We start from the raw sequence: 19,126 nt of genomic DNA on the forward strand, positions 1-19,126 counted from the left end.
AATAGTTCTTGGACTATTCTTCAGAAGTCTCAAATTGTTAGAACTAATTTCTGATTTACAGATGAAGAAACTGGGATTCAAATAACCTAAACAACTTGCCCAAAGTCAGAAAGCTAAACCATGGACTGGCAGATCCCTCACTCAGATTTTTCTGATTCTAAAGCTCGTGCTTTTAGTTCTAACTCCAATGCAATTCTCCCCTTTCAGAAGTCCCAGAGGAAAAGAACCTCTGGTTTCTATAATGTTAGCATGAAATCTATACCCTGTAGAAGAGCCTCCTTGGAGAAAGTACTGGACTGCTTAAGCATCGGCCTCTATACCTTGTCCTTCAATTAACAAGACAGTGGTTTTCACACTGGGGTCCCTGGACCAGAAGCATCAAAAATGCCAAAAACTTGCCAAAAATGTGAATTCTCAGACCCCATCCTATACATCAGAGACTGAATCAGAAACTCTGGGAATGGAACCCAGCAATCTGTGTTTTAACAAGCCCTCCCAGTGATTCTGTTACACATGGCAGTTTGAGAACCACTGCACTAAGATATGACCTTGGGAAATGCATGCAAGAACTCTGAGCTCCAGCTGCTAGCTCTGAAATCCTAGGGTCTTCCTAAGACCTAACTTCTGAATTAATAGGGGGACAGATCATATTCATACCCCTAATTTTAAGAACTGATACCCAATAAAGTGAAGGAGAAGGCAGATGAGGAAGATGAAGAGAACAGCTTTTCATATATCCCCCAATTAGCCAGAGAAGCAACTGTTGTTCTGATGATGTATGGCAGTGATGCCTTTGACATCCCAAATTAGAACAACTCTTTTGGAGTCACTCTGAATGCAACTAGCTCTTTGGGAATTTAAAAATGTATTAGGCAACTTGGAACTCGGCTCAAAGAAAGAATCAATTAAAAATATGCATTCTGTTTCTTTAGCCCTGCTTTAAGTCATTCAGGAGACAGTTTCTGGGAATGGAGTCTAATAGATCTGTTTTGCAAACTGCAGCAAAGTAATATCTCACTTCCCAGGAGTTAGGCCCCCTCCCCCCAGGAGATGACATATATCTCGGGATCCATTTCAACCAGAGATGACATAACCAGCCTTCCAGGTAGCTTTAGGAACTCATGTTTCCCAAGCTTAGCAATGACTCAGCGGATGGCAAGGGAGTATGAATGGCCTTAAGTACCATACTGGCGCCAAGGGTCATATTTTCATTATTTATTAAACATTTTTCTGGTCCATCGCCTAAGTCCCTCTGTTCTTACATAGTGCACAACTTGGGTCAGAAATCTCTTCATTAGGCCTACTCCTGAGGCTAGAAAGATGCCATTTTTCACTTGCATGATCAAAACTATCCGTTCATTATCAGAATGCCTGTCAAATGAGAGTTGACTGAAGGAGTGACATTTTATTTATTTTTTATTTTATTTTAATTTTTATTTTCTGCAGGGGAGAGGGTAGAGGGAGAGGGAGAGAGAGAATCTTAAGCAGGCTCCACAACCAGCACAGAGACCTCCACAGGGCTCAATCTCATGACCCTCAGATCACGACCTGAGCTGAAATCAAGAGTCAGATGCTTAACTGACTGGGCTACCTGGGTGCCCCTAAACTCATACTTTTTGTTGATTTGTACTATCAAATATTTTAGACATATAAAATCACCTATGGATATGTCATTCATATATCTTTAATGTGTATAAAATAGAAATGTCATAAAGACTATCATAAAATAAACACTCATGTATCTTTTTTTTTTTTTAAGGTTTTATTTATTTATTTGAGAGAGAGAATGAGAGAGAGCACATGAGGGGGGGAGGGTCAGAGGGAGAAGCAGACTCCCCGCCGAGCAGGGAGCCCGATGCGGGACTCGATCCAGGGACTCCAGGATCATGACCTGAGCCGAAGGCAGTCGCTTAACCAACTGAGCCACCCAGGTGCCCTGTTTCCAGTTTTTGATCATCACAGTGCTACCATGAACATTCTTATACATGTCTCTTGATCACATGTATGTTTCTCTAGGTACATACTACCTAGAAGTAAATTGCTGAGTTTTAGGGTATGCACATGTTCACCCTGATAAGACAATGCTAAATTGTTTTCTGAAGAGTTCGGACCTCTTTACAGTGCTACCAGCAATAGTTAAGCATTTGTATATCCCAACGTTTGATATTGTCACGCTTCTTCATTTCATTTGCTAGTTTGGTGGATGGAAAACAGTAGCCTATAGTTTCAATTTGTAGCTTCTCCATAATTAATCTGGTTGAATGTCTTGTCATAGTTTTATTGGCTTTTCTGATTTCCTCATCTATGAAATATATCCTTGGCTCACAAATCCTCTCTTTATCTTTGCTCTCTCAACCCTCCTATTTCCACAGTGTGAATGAGGAATTGCAGATACATGAGATGTGGTGAAGCAAATGAGGAGGAATGGGGCATAATGTGTGTCCCAAGAAGAGGAGACACCATGTTTAAAAGCCAAGAAGTCAATGAGAATGTGGCGTGTTCAAGAAACCAACTGAATCCCACGCAACACAGTGATGAAAGGGAAGCTTTGACTTTAAGGTGAGAGAGTTCTGAAACTGAAGCACATTTCAAGACAGACCACCCTGTAGTAATTTCCAAGTCAATATCCAGACATTGGTTATATGACTTGGGAATCCCTTAGCCACATAAGGACATAAAACAGTTGAGAGAGCAGAAACACAAGAATGATTTGTGGAGATGATTTTTTGGAGGGAGAACTGTTTCATTCAACTCATCCAAAGGGGGGGGCGGGCAGGTACTATGCTACCCTTTCACCTCAAGATTGGAGAGAAGGACTTCAGTTGGACCAGGAGGAGAATTTGATATGTATCCTGAGGGACATGGCATTTGGAGGACATGGTAGATGATGTCAAGTCATGCTTTAAAAAGTGCACAGGTGAAATGATTGTAGTTGTCCATGGTTACACAGTAGGAGAGAGGCCAGAAGTGGGAACAGCTTGACTTCTACATTTGGTGTGGCATCTTTCCATAATACTGGCCAGGGGAAAAAAACTTGAATCCTCTCCTCACCTCTCTTTCCTTGCTTCAACCGCCTGGTGGAGTCAGAGATTGAGCACAATGCAGGGGGTGGAGGCAGGAGTACCGTGTAGGAGAGAAAGCACCATGACCTAGCCCCTTCCTCCACACAAGCAGCCAGCCCACATGGGGCTCCAGCCTGGGGATGAGCACAATTTCATTTTAAATTGAATTTGGTGTTTTCCGTGTTATATGGGACTAGATATTTTGAAATGTTGAACTGAGAATGTGTTTGACGCTGGAAGTTGACCATAATCTTTTCTATTACCCAGTAGGAAACCAAAAAGTCATTGCAACTGCTGACATCTTCATCCAAGCGTGAAAAAAAGAGACAGGAAAGGTTAAAGGAACAGTGGGAGACAGATACAAAGTTATTTCCTGATAAAGTTCTACGAGTTCTGATTTTCTTTCTTTCTTTCTTTTTTTAAGATTTCATTTATTTATCTGACAGAGAGAGACAGCGAGAGAGGGAACACAAGCAGGGGGAGTGGGAGAGGGAGAAGCAGGCTTCCCGCGGAGCAAGGAGCCCAATGCGGGGCTTGATCCCAGGACCCTGGGACCATGACCTGAGCTGAAGGCAGACGCTTAATGACTGAGCCACCCAGGCTCCCCGAGTTCTGATTTTCAAAATCAATGTAATTAGAGAGTGGCAAGAGAAGAGATTGTAGAGAAGGTGGCCAGATGAATGAGTCACATGGGGATTTGGGACCCAAGGCCCTTGAAAGCCATTGAAGAGTTCTACATAGGGGAATTTTGTGATCAAAATTGTGCTTAAAAAAAAAAAATGCCTCTAGTTCAGGGTATATGATGATTTGAAGGGCAGTAGAGGTCGGGTTTCCCCAGAGGAGGCCCTCATTTAGGTGAAATATGATAGTGGCTGGAGTCCAAATTAGTGGCAGAGAAGATAAAAGAAATGGAAGGTTTTGAGAGATGTGATAAGCTTGCTACTCATTGACGATGGACCTGATGTGGGAAGTTCAGTTCCTACATTTCTGATTTGAGCCACAAAGTAATCAGCAGTGCCATTTCCAGAGATGAGGAATTCTTTTGATCCTTTAATATTCTCGGGAGATACACAGGGTAGACAGTAGCATCTGCATCTTAACTGTGGTGACTAATGCTCAAGAAAGCCAGTTAATTTGCTGAAGTCCACACAACTCATTACATGCTGGGAGCTTCTACTTCAAATGACAATGCTTGAACTAGTTCCCTTTGATTCCATTTAGAAACAAATGCCCAACCATAGGTGGAGTTAAGTGTGTAATTAAAGGAAGAGAGAGAGGCACCTGGCTGGCTCGGAAGGGTGTGCAATCCATGATCTCAGGGTCATGAGTTAAAGCCCCACTTTGTGTCTAGAGATTATTTTTTTATTTTTATTTCTTTAAAGATTTTATTTATTTATTTGACAGAGAGAGAGAGGGCACACAAGTAGGCCGAGCGGCAGGCAGACGGAGAGGGAGAAGCAGATTCCCCACTGAGCAGGGAGCCCGATGCGGGGCTTGATCCCAGGACCCCAGGATCATGACCTGAGCCGAAGGCAGACGCTTAATCAACTGAGCCACCCAGGCGCCCCTAGAGATTTAAAAAAAAAAAAAAAAAATGTACATATATATATATATACTTAAAAAAAATGAAGAGAGAAAGAAACTGGGTCACGATATAGTCCTCAAGCTTAAAATATTTATACATTCAACAATTTCAGCAAAAGATAATTATGCTTCTTGGAATCATGTAAACATTCCATGAAACCCTCGATTTCAATACAGTTGAGAAAACTCTGAACTGGCCTAGGTGACCTTTTGCTTCTCTCTCAGCCACAGGACTCTTGCTTTTTTTTTTTTTTTTTTAGAGCACCATTTCTCAGTCCTTAATGTGCCTATGAATCACATGGGGATCTCGTTAAAATGCCAATTCTGCTTCAGTGGGTTTGGGGTGGGGCTCAAGATTCTGCATTTTTAACTGGCTCCCAGGGTATGCCCAAACTGCTAGTCTGACTTTTGGAAAAGCAAGGTTTGAGATGAGCCCAGAACTTCTCAGAGTAATTGTGGGCACTGAGAGAGATCAAAGGGAAAGAACCCAAAGGAATCCCAGAAATGTAATTATGCTGGGGATAACCAGCGCTACACCTTGCAAAATGGCGAGGCAGACAAATTTTCCCAGGCCTCTTTCCACTTTCCAAATTCCTTTCCTCGTGCAGCACCTTGCCTATGTTGTAGTCCCTTTCTGCGGATTAACTAACTAATCCTTGTCTGGGGTCAGACTGGAAAGCGGGTTTTTCCTGTTACCCTCCTGCCTGCTCTGCCCAGAAGGCTGCATTTGCGACGGCACTTTCAAGTTTCAAGACCCAGAGGAATAAAATTTTCAATGTGGAACAACAGGCAAAACATGTTAAATATCTGACATAGACAAATCCTGGAAAAGAGGAGAGACTCTGCTCATTCAGGTGGCTTTTCCTGTAGGGAACATTTTATCCTGCTTCATTCCCCATGCCTCCTTAAAAATCAATCTTTAAGACATGCCAAATATTAAAAAGGGAAGTATTTCCCTCCAAAAGATATGTGTTGGCATTTTTGCCTGTATTCTCCTCAGTCTGAAGTGATGTGAGGTGTAAGGTCTTTGAGCTCTCAGTGAGTTGAGGGATAAACATGTGGAGATGGTTGGGACGCGACAGAACTGTTCGGATTAACCTTGCTGAGTTTAGAGCCAGCAGGTGATGTCAGACTCCGCTCTTGCTTTTGCCGTTTACATCCTCTGTGACCTTGGACAAGGCCTTTCTCAATTTTAGTTTCAGTTTTTTCACATGTAAAATGAAACAATGGGACAAAATGCTCTCTGTCTCTTTCTGGTTCTAAAAACTTTGTTTCTGAATTTGTTTCAAGTGAAATTGAAAAGGGAAATTTTTAAGCTGCCAGTTTTTACAGTGGCTGGTCATCAAAATCACTTTGGAGAGCTTTAAAAAGATTATATATACAGGGGCGCCTGGGTCGCTCAGTTGGTTGGGCGACTGCCTTCAGCTCGGGTCATGATCCCAGGATCCTGGGATCGAGCCCCGCATTGGGCTCCCAGCTCAGCTGGAGGCCTGCTTCTCCCTCTCCCATTCCCCCTGCTTGTGTTCCCTCTCACGCTGTCTCTCTCTCTGTCAAATAAATAAATAAAATCTTAAAAAAAAAAAAAAAAGATTATATATACAGATAGGTCTCCTTCTACCCTGTTCTGATCACTTGTGGATGGAGCCTTGGAAACTATTTTCATAAAGTTCTCCAGGTAGATTCTGCCCATCAGATAAATTTGGGAGTCACTAAGCCAAGCCACAAGGGGGCGCCTAGGAGATACCAATTGCCATCTCAATTGTTTAAAACCATTTTGAATATTAAAATAGAAATAAAATTGATTTGTCATTTCCATATCTAATTTTGTGTCATATAATTTGAAATAGATTTGTGATTGAAAGTATCTTTTACTCTTTTGTATTTGGGGTTTAATTTTCTTCTGCGTGAGCTAAACCGATATTTATGTAATATGTATTGTTAAATAACAAAAATTCAACAGATTAAGTTTGAAAAGTCTAATTGGCTTCATTAAATGATTCAGGAATCAGGCAGCATCCCATCTAGCAAGTAGTATTTTCATCGAAGGAGGGTGGGGCAAGAAAGTTATTAGCAAAAGAAAAGGACTATCTGGGGCAAGCGGGCTTTCCCTTAGGGAAAAAGCAAGGGGTCTTATGCAGATTTACCTTATCTTTAGGGGATGCAGAGGGCCCTCCTGGCACTCATTGGTGCTGACTCGTTGGCTTCAGTTAAGACTACATTTCTAGGGGAGGTTGAAACTAAGCTAAGGTTGACACTAAGCTAAGGAGGGGGTAGGGTCTGAGGATACCATTAGGAGGAAGAAAGATGTTTAGAAAACAAAGGTTGCCTTATTATGTAGATAAGTGTCTTAGGTAAAGAGGAATCTCTATTAATAGCTATCTTCCTGGGGTAAGCAAGCAGTTGAGGGGGAAGTAAAGAGCTTTTCCTGAACCTGCTGGGTTTTGATTGCTTTTAACTCAAAATAATGTTCCTGCCAAAGTGGCCTATCTTGGGGTGGTCTGCTCTTGGCCCCTGTAATCTAAAGCTTTTACAAAAATGCTTAGTATATAATTAGCATCTAATATATGTCAATGATTCATGTTGCTGTGTTATCATCATCATTCTCTTGCCTTGGCAGGACTTTTACCACTCAGTTACCCAGTATGAAATCCCAGGGTCCACCCTTGTCTTCCCTGTTTCTCAGATAGTGACTCCAGTTGGTAATACTTACTCCTCTCTTGAATCTACTCCCTCCTCCTCATCTCCATAGATGCAGCCTTCATTTAATCACTCATTATTTTACTTCCAGAACCCCACAATGTCTTCCTGAAAGTCTCTCTCCCTCCATGAGTGATTGTCTTAAAATACAAATCCGACTATGTTCTCCCTTGAACAAAATCACATCACTGGCTGTATGCAATTTACTCTCAAAGGGTGCTAAAAAGTGTTACGTGTGTGTATATAAAGAGAGAACGATAAAATGGACAAAATGGAGACAAAATATTAACAATAGAAGAATCTGGGGGTGCCTGGGTGGCTCAGTTGGTTAACCCTATGTCTAACTTTGGCTCAGGTCACGATCTCAGCGTCCTGGGATAGAGCCCTAAGGGTGGGTTCTGCACTCAGCTTGAGTCCGCTTGTCCCTCTGCCCCTCCACAGCTCATGCATGTGCATGTGCTCTCTCTCACTCTCTCTCTCTCAAACAAATAAGTAAAAAAAATCTTAAAAAAAAAACAATAGACAAACTTGGATAAATGGTATGCCAGTGTTTTACGTACTCTTTTTTTTATTGTTGCAACTTTTTGTGAATTTGAAATGATTTTCAAGACAAACAGAACTCTTTACAGGCTTACCTACTTCTTCAGACTCATCTCCTACTATTTTTCCTCTTTGATGTTTAGGCTTCAGCCATAATACATGATTGTAGTTCTTTACTTTTGCAATTGCGTGTTCACTAATTTGGAATGCTGTGGTCTTTACCACTTGTCTACCTGGAAAACTCCTATTTATACTTCAATATCCAGCATATAATCCCTCCTGTATGATGCCTATGTTTTTTGACAGAATTAGTCACCTGACTCCCTTGGGCTGTGTTTCTCATTTTGACTCCTATGCTCTATTCTCACATAGTACAATTAGTCTGTTTCTTATACTAAACTCAGAAGATCTTGAAGAACAGAGTCCCCCAAGTCTTATTCATTATTGCACCCTGGAGCCTAAAATCCCAGTTTCTGTCCTCTTGCACTCCTAGGTACATTTGTATTTGCCAGGCCATGCTGGTTCCTCACCTTTTGCCATTTGCAGTGGCCACAGTGACACTGAGTTTGCTGTGGCTTCCTGTTGTTCCCAGCTGAAGCTTGGTTCCTGGCTACTCTCTCCAATGTTTTTTTTTTAAACTTTTTCCACATGTGGAGGAAGTGGGCCATTACCGATGAGAAGCTGAAATCCAGTGGTCATCATTGTCTTATAGACCTCCTCCAACCCCAGGGACCTCCTTCCCTTACTCTATTTTTTTTTAAAGATTTTATTTATTTATTTGAGAGAGTGTGTGTGTGTGCATGAGTGGCGGTGGGCAGGAGAGAGGAAGAGGGAGAAGCAGACTCCCCGCTGAGCAGGGAGCCCGATGTGGGGCTCAATCCAAGGACCCCCCGGGATCATGACCTGAGCTGAAGGCAGATGCTTAACTGACTGAGCCACCCAGGTGCCCCTTCTTCCCTTACTCTAATTCTGTGTTTTGGAACCAGTTACTTTACCTCTTAGAAGGCTTAGTTTTCTCATTTATAAAAAAGATACACTTTAGGGGCGCATGTAAAATCTTAAAAAAATAGATACACTTTAGTTCAGTATCCTTTATAAGAGATTTGGGTAGGGGAGGAAAAATATTTTTTCACTACTGTTCTAGGTTCCTGGCTGAGACTTTTTTTTTTTTTTTTTAAGATTTCATTTATTTATTTGACAGAGAGAGACAGAGAGAGAGGGAACACAAGCACGGCAAGTGGGAGAGGGAGAAGCAGGCTTCCCTCTGAGCAGGGAGCACAATGTGGGGCTCCATCCCAGGACCCTCTGATCATGACCTGAGCCAAAGGCAGATGCTGAATGACTGAGCCACCCAGGTGCCCCCCTGGCTGAGACTCTTGAAGAGGAATAAATATGCCACCCTAAAATATGCCTCTTTGGCCTAAGCATTATCTTCAGCTGGGTATGCTTAAGAAACAGCAGACACAAGATAAACTCTGAAAACAAGTAGAAGTTACCCTTTTTTAAGGGATATTTACATTTATAAGGGACATCACCATTTGTGAGGGTGTCTCCCTCTGTACCAGGGAAGGGATGACTAAAATTCTGTAAATTTTCATCAATGGAGAAGACATCACTTAAATCTGCATAACAACCCTACCCTTGTTTACCATGCTTTTTCTGGTAACCTCCCATTACTGGCATCCTACTTCTTAAATCTTTCTTTTGTCTTAAACTGAAGATGGTATTAAGGTTGGGTAGGGGGTGGGGAGATGGGGGGGTGGTCTCAGCCAAGAACCTAGAAGGTAGAGGGAAAATTATTTTTCCTCCCCAATACCTCCTTGTAATATAAGACAGATGAACAAAAGAAAAACGAATGGAAGTATAATAACATCTATACCTCCTGTATACATGCAGAGACCAGGAAGACTGGGTAACTCCCTGAAATGGCTCAAGCCACCACCTTAAAAACCATCATCAGCTAATGACAAAGAACGATGTTTGGGTAGGGCAAGGAAACTCATTATGGGAGGTCACCAGGAAAAGCACAGTAAACAAAGGGTAAGGTTGTTATGTAGATTTAAGTCAGACCTTCTCCATTGATAAGTTTCTAGAGATTTGGATACTGTCTTCTCGTCCTTATACAGAGAGGGAGACACCCTTATAAATGGAGATATTCCTTATACATGTAAATGTCCCTCAGAAAAGGGCAATTTCTACTGCTGTGTCTGCAGCCTCTCAAAACTAATCTTTATGCCAAAGAGGCATATTTTGAGGTAGCATATTCTTCTGCTCCCCTTTTGTTACATTTTCTTTTCTCTTCCTTTTGCTTTGGCTTCCTGTTGAGACAGGTCATTTCATTGAATCCTTTGTGTTAATTTGTCAAAATTCATCAAATGTTAATAGAAACTAACAAGTTATTTCTTTTCTTTTTTTTTAAAGATTTTATTTATTTATTTGACAGAGCACAAGTAGGCAGAGCGGCAGACAGAGGGAGAGGGAGAAGCAGGCTCTCCGCGGAGCAGGGAGCCGGACGCGGGGCTCGATCCCAGAATCCTGGGATCATGACCTGAGCCGAGGGCAGACGCTTAAAGACCGAGCCACGCAGGTGCCCCAACAAGTTCTTTCTTGAGAGTTATTTAAGTCAAAGACCAGTATGCCCCACTGGTGTATATCTCTTTGGATTCTTATGTTTTCTTTTTCTTTTTTTTTATAGATTTATATTTATATTTTATAATAGATTTTATTTATTTATTTGACACAGAGAGAGCACAAGCAGGGGGTGTAGCAGAGGGAGAGGGAGAAGCGGGCTCCCTGCCGAGCAGGAAGCTGGATGTGGGACTTGATCCCAGGACCCTGGGATCACAACCTGAGCCAAAGGCAGATGCCCAACAAACTGAGCCACTCAGGCACTCCTCTTATGTTTTCATTCTGTGGTGATTTTAGGGTAGGGCAAGCTTAGCACTGTGTATAGTAATAAATGATCCTTCTAAAAGTTCCAGGTTCTCATTGCTTGTTTTTACTGCCATTTAAGACCACATGTTCTGTGGCTAAAAAACGAAGGGATCCCTTGAAGAAGAAAAATTATTGGCAGTACAACATAATTCACTTTGAAATAACCACTTTCTTTTTTTTTTTTTTTTTAAGATTTTATTTATTTATTTGACAGAGAGAGACACAGCGAGAGAGGAAACACAAGCAGGGGGAGAGGGAGAAGCAAGCTTCCCACGGAGCAGGGAGCCTGATGCGGGGCTCGATCCCAGGACCCTGGGATCATAACCTGGGCCGAAGGCAAACGCTTAACGACTGAGCCACCCAGGCACCCCTGAAATATCACTTTCAAAGAGAACATCAACTACCTCCATCTTGACCTCAGTCTGTACTTTCTAATTGATTAAGTTCTTTCCAGCTTATCTCCTAACTCAGGCAAAAGACCCTGAGGGCAAAACATCCCGTGATGGAAACTGAAACTACCCCCTCAAGCAACAAGGACTGCCCTGAGCCAGCAAGACCCTGCATGATTGACCCCAAGACAAAGATCCACCTGACCTTTACTGCCCACCTGCACGTACCCACTGACCTTTGTCCCACATTTTCCTTATATAAACCTAGAAGTATTTTTGGCACTTTGGAGACTGTCTTTGAGATGCTGGTCTACCGTCTTCCCGGTGTTGGCCCTCCAGAAATAAATTCTTTTCTTTCTTCATCGCCACTGTCTCTCCACTTTTGGATTTTGTCAGCATCAAGTGGCTGAACCCTGTTTGTTTGGGGCCCCAGGTCCAGATGCTCTTGCAACCCTGGGCCCCAGCTACAACTTGAGGGGACTGAGTATTTTCTACAGTGATGAAATAGGTCACCTGCTTAAAATTTGCTTGCTGGATACATAAGAAGTGTGAGTCTGGAATGAATGCTTCACAATAGCAGGGACCTGGTCTGTCTTATTCAATACTCCATTCCAGTGCCTCAGACAATGCCTGACCCTACTAGGAGCTCAACACATATTTGGTGAAAGAATAAATGAATGAGGTCAGGGAGCCTGTTTGGGGAAATGTCAGAGCTCTAAAAACCTAAATATATTAGGGGCTCCTGGGTGGCTCAGTGGTTAAGCATCTGCCTTAGGCTCAGTTCATGGTCCCAGGGTCCTGGGATCCAGCCCCGAGTCGGGCTCCCTGCTCAGTGGGGAGCCTGCTTCTCCCTCTCCCACTCCCCCTGCTTGTGGTCCCTCTCTCGCCGTCTCTCTCTCTCTGTCAAATAAATAAAATCGTTTTTTTAAAAAAACCCTAAATATATTAAAGCAAGTGAAAAAGGGAACCCTGTAGAGACAGGTTTTTTAAGTCCCCAAATTTGTCATCAGGATACCAGCTGGTACTTCTCCTTGATCCATAATAAAGATGTTCAGCTTTTCCATGTCAAGGCCTTTCCATGGTGGATATTCTGCACATGTTTCCGGAATTGAGAGTTGTAACAGTACTTTTTGGTCCCTTTGCGTTCCGCTATTATCTGCATGCTGCAGTTTTTTGAGCCCAGGGTTTTCTGGAGTAGTTTTGCCTTAAGAAAGGGCTTAAGTTACTGATAGCTGTTCCTTTTCTCATCTGCTCTTTATCAACATAGTACAGTTTCCTGTCCCCATCGGTGATGGGGAAATGATACAACTGACATTATTACATGTGAGTAACCCAAAGTTATCTTGTAGTAATCTTCCGGATCATATCCTCTTACTTTTTTCATATTTTAAATGATTTGCAGTTTTTGGGGGCCTTTTTTTTTTTTTTAAGAGATCCATTTTATTTTCTTGTTGAGTTCCTGTTCATCTGCTTATCTCCAATATTCTGAAGACTTTGCTTTTTTTTTTTTTTTTGCCTGCTCTTCCAGTCTGGGGAATTGACAAATGATAACGTTGGGGCCATAGGGGAGAGAGAGGCCTTAAGATGTACTGTTTTAAAAAAAAAAAAAAAAAAAAAGATGTACCGTATAAATCATCAAAATGTGATGTACTATACCTTCTCGGCATAAACTGGAAATTGGAAAAAAAAAAAAAAAGTGCTGCAAATAGAATTGCTTCCTTTGGGCTTAAACCGGATTGGCAGCAACACAGATTCTGCTGTGGGTTGAAGTCATTTTCTACTTTGGCACTACTCGGTCCATGGGGAATGGTGGAGTCGTGATTTAGCAGCAAGATTCTGGGAGCGGGCCAGCAACTACATCTGTTCTGAACTGTAAGTGGACTGGAAGAATGCTTAAAAAAAGCCAGAGGAGGGAGGTGAAAGAGAACACAAAACCTTTAACCTCAAAAAGGCCACAAAAAAATGGCTTGATCAATTACAAGGAGATTGGATTTAGAGAGACATTTTCATGGAAATAAAATCTATGCAACTCTCCTTTGTCTTCGTCCATTAAGTCCCTCTGTCTTGTGATACAAGAATGATAACACATAATGATACAAGGAAATCTTATTAGGAAGGACTAAAGAAAGCATCACTTACCTTACTTGGGATGAGTCAACAATTGAAGTCCGATGCCTTGGTGACACCTCTTAGACATTGAGTGCATTTTTTAGTGAATTGCATAATGGATTTCTTTTCTCCAAATGTGTGACTATACCATCTTGTAGGATTTGGGTGGGGGGTTGTGTTGTATTGTTTTATTTGTTGTTGTTTGTTTTATATCAAGAGGTACTCCATCAATTGAATGTCATGAAGACCATGAGTGGGCAAGAGTGTGGCTGATGTACTGGAAAGAATCTGGAAGCAGACTGGCCAGGGTTCAAATTTCGACTCAATCATCTCCTGCCTATGTGACTTCAGGCAAGTTGCTCTCTGGCGCTTAGCTTTTTTACCTTTAGAATAGTAATATCTAATTCACAGGGTTGTTGTGATGATTAGAGGAGTCCATGGGCATATGGAAAGCATGGGATAAATGTTCGTTTGCTTTCTCTCTATTCTCTACTGAGTGCCCTTCTGTCTCATTGCCTTGCACACATTTGCATATCCAGAATCTTGATTTCCAGAGAAGGTATTTGTCTCATTGGAGTCAATGAACCAAACCTGGTTTGTCTAAAGTTGAAAGTATTTTTCCCAACTAGCAAAAAGTGGCTAGAAAAATCGAGAGAAAACAGGCTGCATGGCATGTACACACAGAAAGGGAGATTCTAAGTTTACTTGGAGCAATCACAATGGATTTTGCAAAGAAGCTGGGACAAGGATCAAGTGGGCTATCTACCCAAAATTCCAAATTCTTTTTGGAAAGACTTTCTGAAATGGCAGTCAGATTTCAAGAAGAAGGAAATGGAAGATTCAAAATAATAGACATCGTAGAAATAATTTCCACATGACTTAGGAAATTTTTGTTTGTTTCTCAGGAAAGCACATTACATTTTCTAATTAATTATTGGCATATATAAAGAAATAAAATAGCTCTTAGGGGTCCCAGGGCCCTACTCAACCTCTCTGAGTCACAGTTGCTTTATGTAACATGAAAGGATTGAAATGAAATTGATTTTAAGGTCCCTTTACAAATTCTAAGATTTTGTAAAAAACAAACAAAACCCCCCCCAAAAACCTAAGATTTTGTATTTTGTTAAACTGATATTAAAATTATTTTTACACTTTCTATATTAACAACAAATAATAATGATTCACTGAGAACTTAGTTGGCATGGCTCAGCTCATTTACTCCTTATAATTACCCTAGGAAGCAGGTACTATTATTATTATTATTTTACAAGTAAGGAAACTGAAGCCAAATTTAAGTAATTTTTCCAGTGTCATCCTGTTAGCAAAAGAGGAGGTTCAGATTTAACTAGAACTCTCTGTCTCAAGCTTTTAGCCCAAACCTACATTGTTCCCCACAATATAGTAAACACATTGTTTATTAACAATGGGCTAAGAAGCTTTATTGGCAATGGAAAAAATTCAATCTTGGTGAAAAACATTCTCTTAAATAAATGGCATAGTGAATAATTATACATATTGGAACTGAGAAATTTGTCAATGCTTTGACTGTGAGTCCTGTGGGTAGGCCATGTTTTTTTATTGTTTTATTTTTCACCTTGGCTCCGGCTTGCTAGGTACAATAGTCACTGGATGAATTTGTATTGAATGAAATGCATTTTGTATAACTTCATTATAAATCATTATAAAGGTTTTGAAAGCTGGAAGCAACTTTATAGCTCATTTCATCTATCTATCCCCTCCCCCTTCCATCCCACTATTTTCTAGAAGGAACTAAAATTTAGAGAGCGGGGGCGCCTGGGTGGCTCAGTTGTTAAGCGTCTCCCTTCAACTCAGGTCATGATCCCGGGGTCCTGGGATCGAGCCCCGCATCGGGCTCCCTGCTCTGTGGGAAGCCTGCTTCTCCCTCTCCCACTCCCCCTGCTTGTGTTCCCTCTCTCGCTGTCTCTCCCTCTCTCTGTCAAATAAACAAATAAAATCTTTAAAAAAAAATAAAATAAACTAAAATTTAGAGAGCGGGAAAGGGAGACATAACCGGCACCCAGGACTCCTAATTCACAACCCAGAATTCCTTCCACTTCACTGTCCTATGGAATTCTTTCTGCTTCCTGACAGTGTATTTATATTTGTAACGGAACCAACGTGAGTTTGCTCCTTGGTAAGTGACAGATAAGAGGCTACACCAGGTGGAGTTGTCACACAAAAGAAACTTTATTTGCAGAAAAGAGGGAGCTCACAGGGAATAATTTCCAAAGCCAGGACTCCCAGAGTGAGGGTGAGTGGATTTCTCTTATTTAGGGTTAAGATGCATGTTCAGAAAGGGGACTTTTGTCATTGCAGGTAAAGGCCAGCATAAGGTTGTGCAGAGGTACTTGGGACACGTGGGGATACATCCTCCTATACTGTGTTAATAAAGCTTGTGCTCCCCCTCGGGTGGAGATTTCAACATTACAATGGGGTAGAGGTAACTGGACACCACAGGGTCCATCCGGCCAGGTGTGAGTCCACGGTCAAGCTCACACTGGCCTAAGCTGGCTGGAACTCTTCCTGTTGTTTGCCTCCAAAAGATAAGGGGAATCAGCGGGGGTCTTGCTGGGGAAGGTTTTAACCTCATTAACCCTGTGGGGCACGGTTTCATATTCACAGGGCTCGAAGCGCACCTCCGCTCCAGTTGAGAGGCCCAGGTCCCCAGTTCAGGGCCTCACTTTTTCGCACATCATCCACTAGTTTCTCAGGCTTGAATGGGCTGAGGAATGCCAGCCGGCATGGCGCAGCACTCCCTTGAGAGGGGACTAATTTTACCTGGCCTTGCAGAACTTGCTTGCCTTTTTTTCAGCTGTGTCTGCACCAATACGGCTGAATTTACAAGAGCCAAGAGGATGTCTCACCATCTGCCTGTTAGTGGGGAATTGGCCTTTCTGCTCCTCCAACAGGGTTTTGGAAGGCGTGGTGGCTCGGGGCCAGCCCACTGAGGCGCTCCTCCTGGGATTGCGTGTTGCTGAAGGAGAGGAAACTCTTCTGAGCTCCAGAGCCAGCGCGACAAATGGTCTGCAGGCAACTGCAACAGCAAGTGTGAGCAGAACACAATTGCAACACTGTTGCAAACTGTCTCCTACTAAATTCCTGTCATTATCACATTTGGACAGTCAATTGAGAAAGGCCTGGATTTAAAAAAAAAGAAAGAGAGAAAGAAAGAAAGAAAACAAAGAACTTTTCTAAAAAAAGATTTTTTTTTTAAGTAATTGATCTCTACACCCAATGTGGGGCACAAACTTACAATGCTGCTGAGATCAAGAGTCGCGTGCTGTACCGACTGAGCTAGCCAGGTGTCCCAGAATTGTTTTTAATTACGAAAGCACTACGTTTATTTATTTATTTTTTAAAGATTTTGTTTATTTATTTGATACAGAGAGAGGGAACACAAGCAGGGGGAGTGGGAGAGGGAGAAGCAGGCTTCCCGCGGAGCAGGGAGCCCGATGCGGGGCTCGATCCCAGGACCCTGGGATCATGACCTGAGCCGAAGGCAGACGCTTAACGACTGAGCCACCCAGGTGCCCCGCACTACATGTTAATTGTAGAAAATTTAGAAAGTACACAAAAGTACAGAGAAGAAAATAATGCCATGTATTCGATTACCATTCCAGGGGAATTATCAGGAAGTTTTTGTTATATACTCTTTACAGCTTTTAAAACATATGAATATGGATTCTACATGTATTTATATATGCTTTTTTTCTTAAGATATAAACAATTTTGTATACCACTAGACCTTATTTAACAATATTTTTAGCAGCTGCATTGTACTCCATCCTAAGCTTATACCATATATGTATGCCCCTATTGTTGGATAGTTAAGTGCTCTTCAGTTTTTTGTTACTTGAAGTAATGAATGATAAACCTTCTTGCCTAACTCTGGTTATTTTCATAAGCAAATCCTTGAAAGCAAAATTGCTGAATCAAAGTCATGACTAGTTTCTGGTTTAAGTTTTAATATCCACTGCCAAATTGCCTTTGAGCAAGGTTATAGCAAGCTACGTTTCCACCAGTGTAGACCGTTAGTAAATTTCTCAGTGTCCTCACTACTATGGGGGGTTTGCTTTTAAAAATCTTTGATAATGTGGTAAGTGAAAAATGTCTACCATTACACTTCGGTGTAGGTTGTTGACCACTACACATTTCCTTAATTAATTAATTTTTTTAAAGTTTATTTATTTATTTTTTTAGTAATCTCTACACCCAACATGGGGCTGGAACTCATGACCCTGAGATCAAGAGTCACATTCTCTTCCAAATGAGCAAAGCCAGGCACCCCACATTTCCTTAATTTAGACCAAGCTAAGATTACAAAAGCTCATAGACTGTCAGGTTTGTTCCCAGATAAAGAGAATCATACTTGGGCTATTTTTGCATACGTGATCTTTTGTTTTCTTCTTAATTACACAAAAAGCCATGATGCCATCTTAAATTTATTTTCTGTTTGCAGATGATAATACTCATCCCAGAGCACATAACCCTTATATATGTTTGTCTGTTTGTTTTAAGAGAAAAAAGTGGTCATCTTGCCTTTTGCAGTTCTGATAAAGAGTATTTCCAACAATTGTATCTTAGGTATGCCACTAGGAAAGTCAAGATAAGGTCTTCTCTGTAGCAATATTTCGATAAAAAGGAAATGTATTTTGTGTTTCATAAAGTAGAGGTATTGTTGGAGTAGTTTTTTTTTTTAACCTGCTGGGAAAGAAAAATGTGAAACGTTTTTGGTGGAATTACTTAAAAGATGCCAGGGAAGGGGGTGCTCAGCTGGCTCAGTCGGTGGAGCTTGCAACTCTTGATCTCGGGATTGTAAGCTCGAGCCCCATGTTGGGTGTAGAGATTACTTAAAAATAAAAATCTTAAAAAAAAAGAGACATGATAGTGAGGAACATGGCATTCTAGGAGTGAGCATGCCTAGATTGTTTTATAAACCGAGGTGCTCAAGAGAATGACTTACTCATCCTTGTATTCTTAGTGCCTATAGTTGAGCTGGAAAATGCATTCTAGTCAAAATTTAGTATGTCTCACGAAGGGTTTTACTTGATCTGAGAAGAAAACCATCAATGGTAAAGGAGAAAAAATTTTTTATGTTATCTATCAAAGAAATGGTGATAAGATAAATCTCAATTTTTAAGAAGTTCTATAGTTGTGTTTTATTTTAAACGCATCCTTTAAAAAAAAGATTGATTTATTATTTTAGAGAGAGAAAGAGCAAGCATGAGCTGGGGGGGAGGAGCAAAGGGAGAGGGAAAGAGAATCTCAAGCTGACTTCATGCCAAGCATGGAGCCCAATGCGGGGATCGATCCCTAACCTTAATATCAGGACCTGAGCCAAAACCAAGAGTCAGATGCCTAACCAACTGTGCCACCCAAGTGTCCCTGTTGTATTTTATTTAAAATAAACAAGTATAGGGGTGTCTGGCTGTCTCAGTCAATAGAGCGTGTGACTCTTGATATTGAGGTTGTGAGTTTAAGCCCCACTTTGGACACAGAGCTTACTTAAAAATAAAATAAAATGAAATAAAATAAAATAAAGCCAGGGGCGCCTGGGTGGCTCAGTTGGTTAAGCGACTGCCTTCAGCTCAGGTCATGATCCTGGAGTCCCGGGATCGAGTCCCGCATCGGGCTCCCTGCTCGGCGGGGAGTCTGCTTCTCCCTCTGACCCTCCTCCCTCTCATGCTCTCTGTCTCTCATTCACTCTCTCTCAAGTAAATAAATAAAATCTTAAAAAAAAAAAAAAGCCAATTTAAATAAATAAATAAAATGTTATGGTTTTTCCAATAT

General features: G+C 41.5%; 1 long non-coding RNA gene across 1 annotated transcript in view; it reads left to right on the top strand.

The window, feature by feature from the left end:
• LOC118026299 overlaps positions 1-13,577 on the top strand; it is a 34,104-nt gene extending 20,527 nt beyond the window's left edge. Inside the window, exons 2-3 of the long non-coding RNA XR_004683518.1 lie at positions 2,373-2,559; positions 13,533-13,577. This is a non-coding gene — a long non-coding RNA (uncharacterized LOC118026299). The remainder of the gene's footprint in view (positions 1-2,372; positions 2,560-13,532) is intronic.
• Positions 13,578-19,126: the final 5,549 nt, after the last annotated feature.

This window comes from Mirounga leonina, unplaced genomic scaffold, assembly GCF_011800145.1.
Source record: "Mirounga leonina isolate KUSES-001 unplaced genomic scaffold, KU_Mleo_1.0 Mir_224, whole genome shotgun sequence".
Classification (NCBI taxonomy): domain Eukaryota; kingdom Metazoa; phylum Chordata; class Mammalia; order Carnivora; family Phocidae; genus Mirounga; species Mirounga leonina.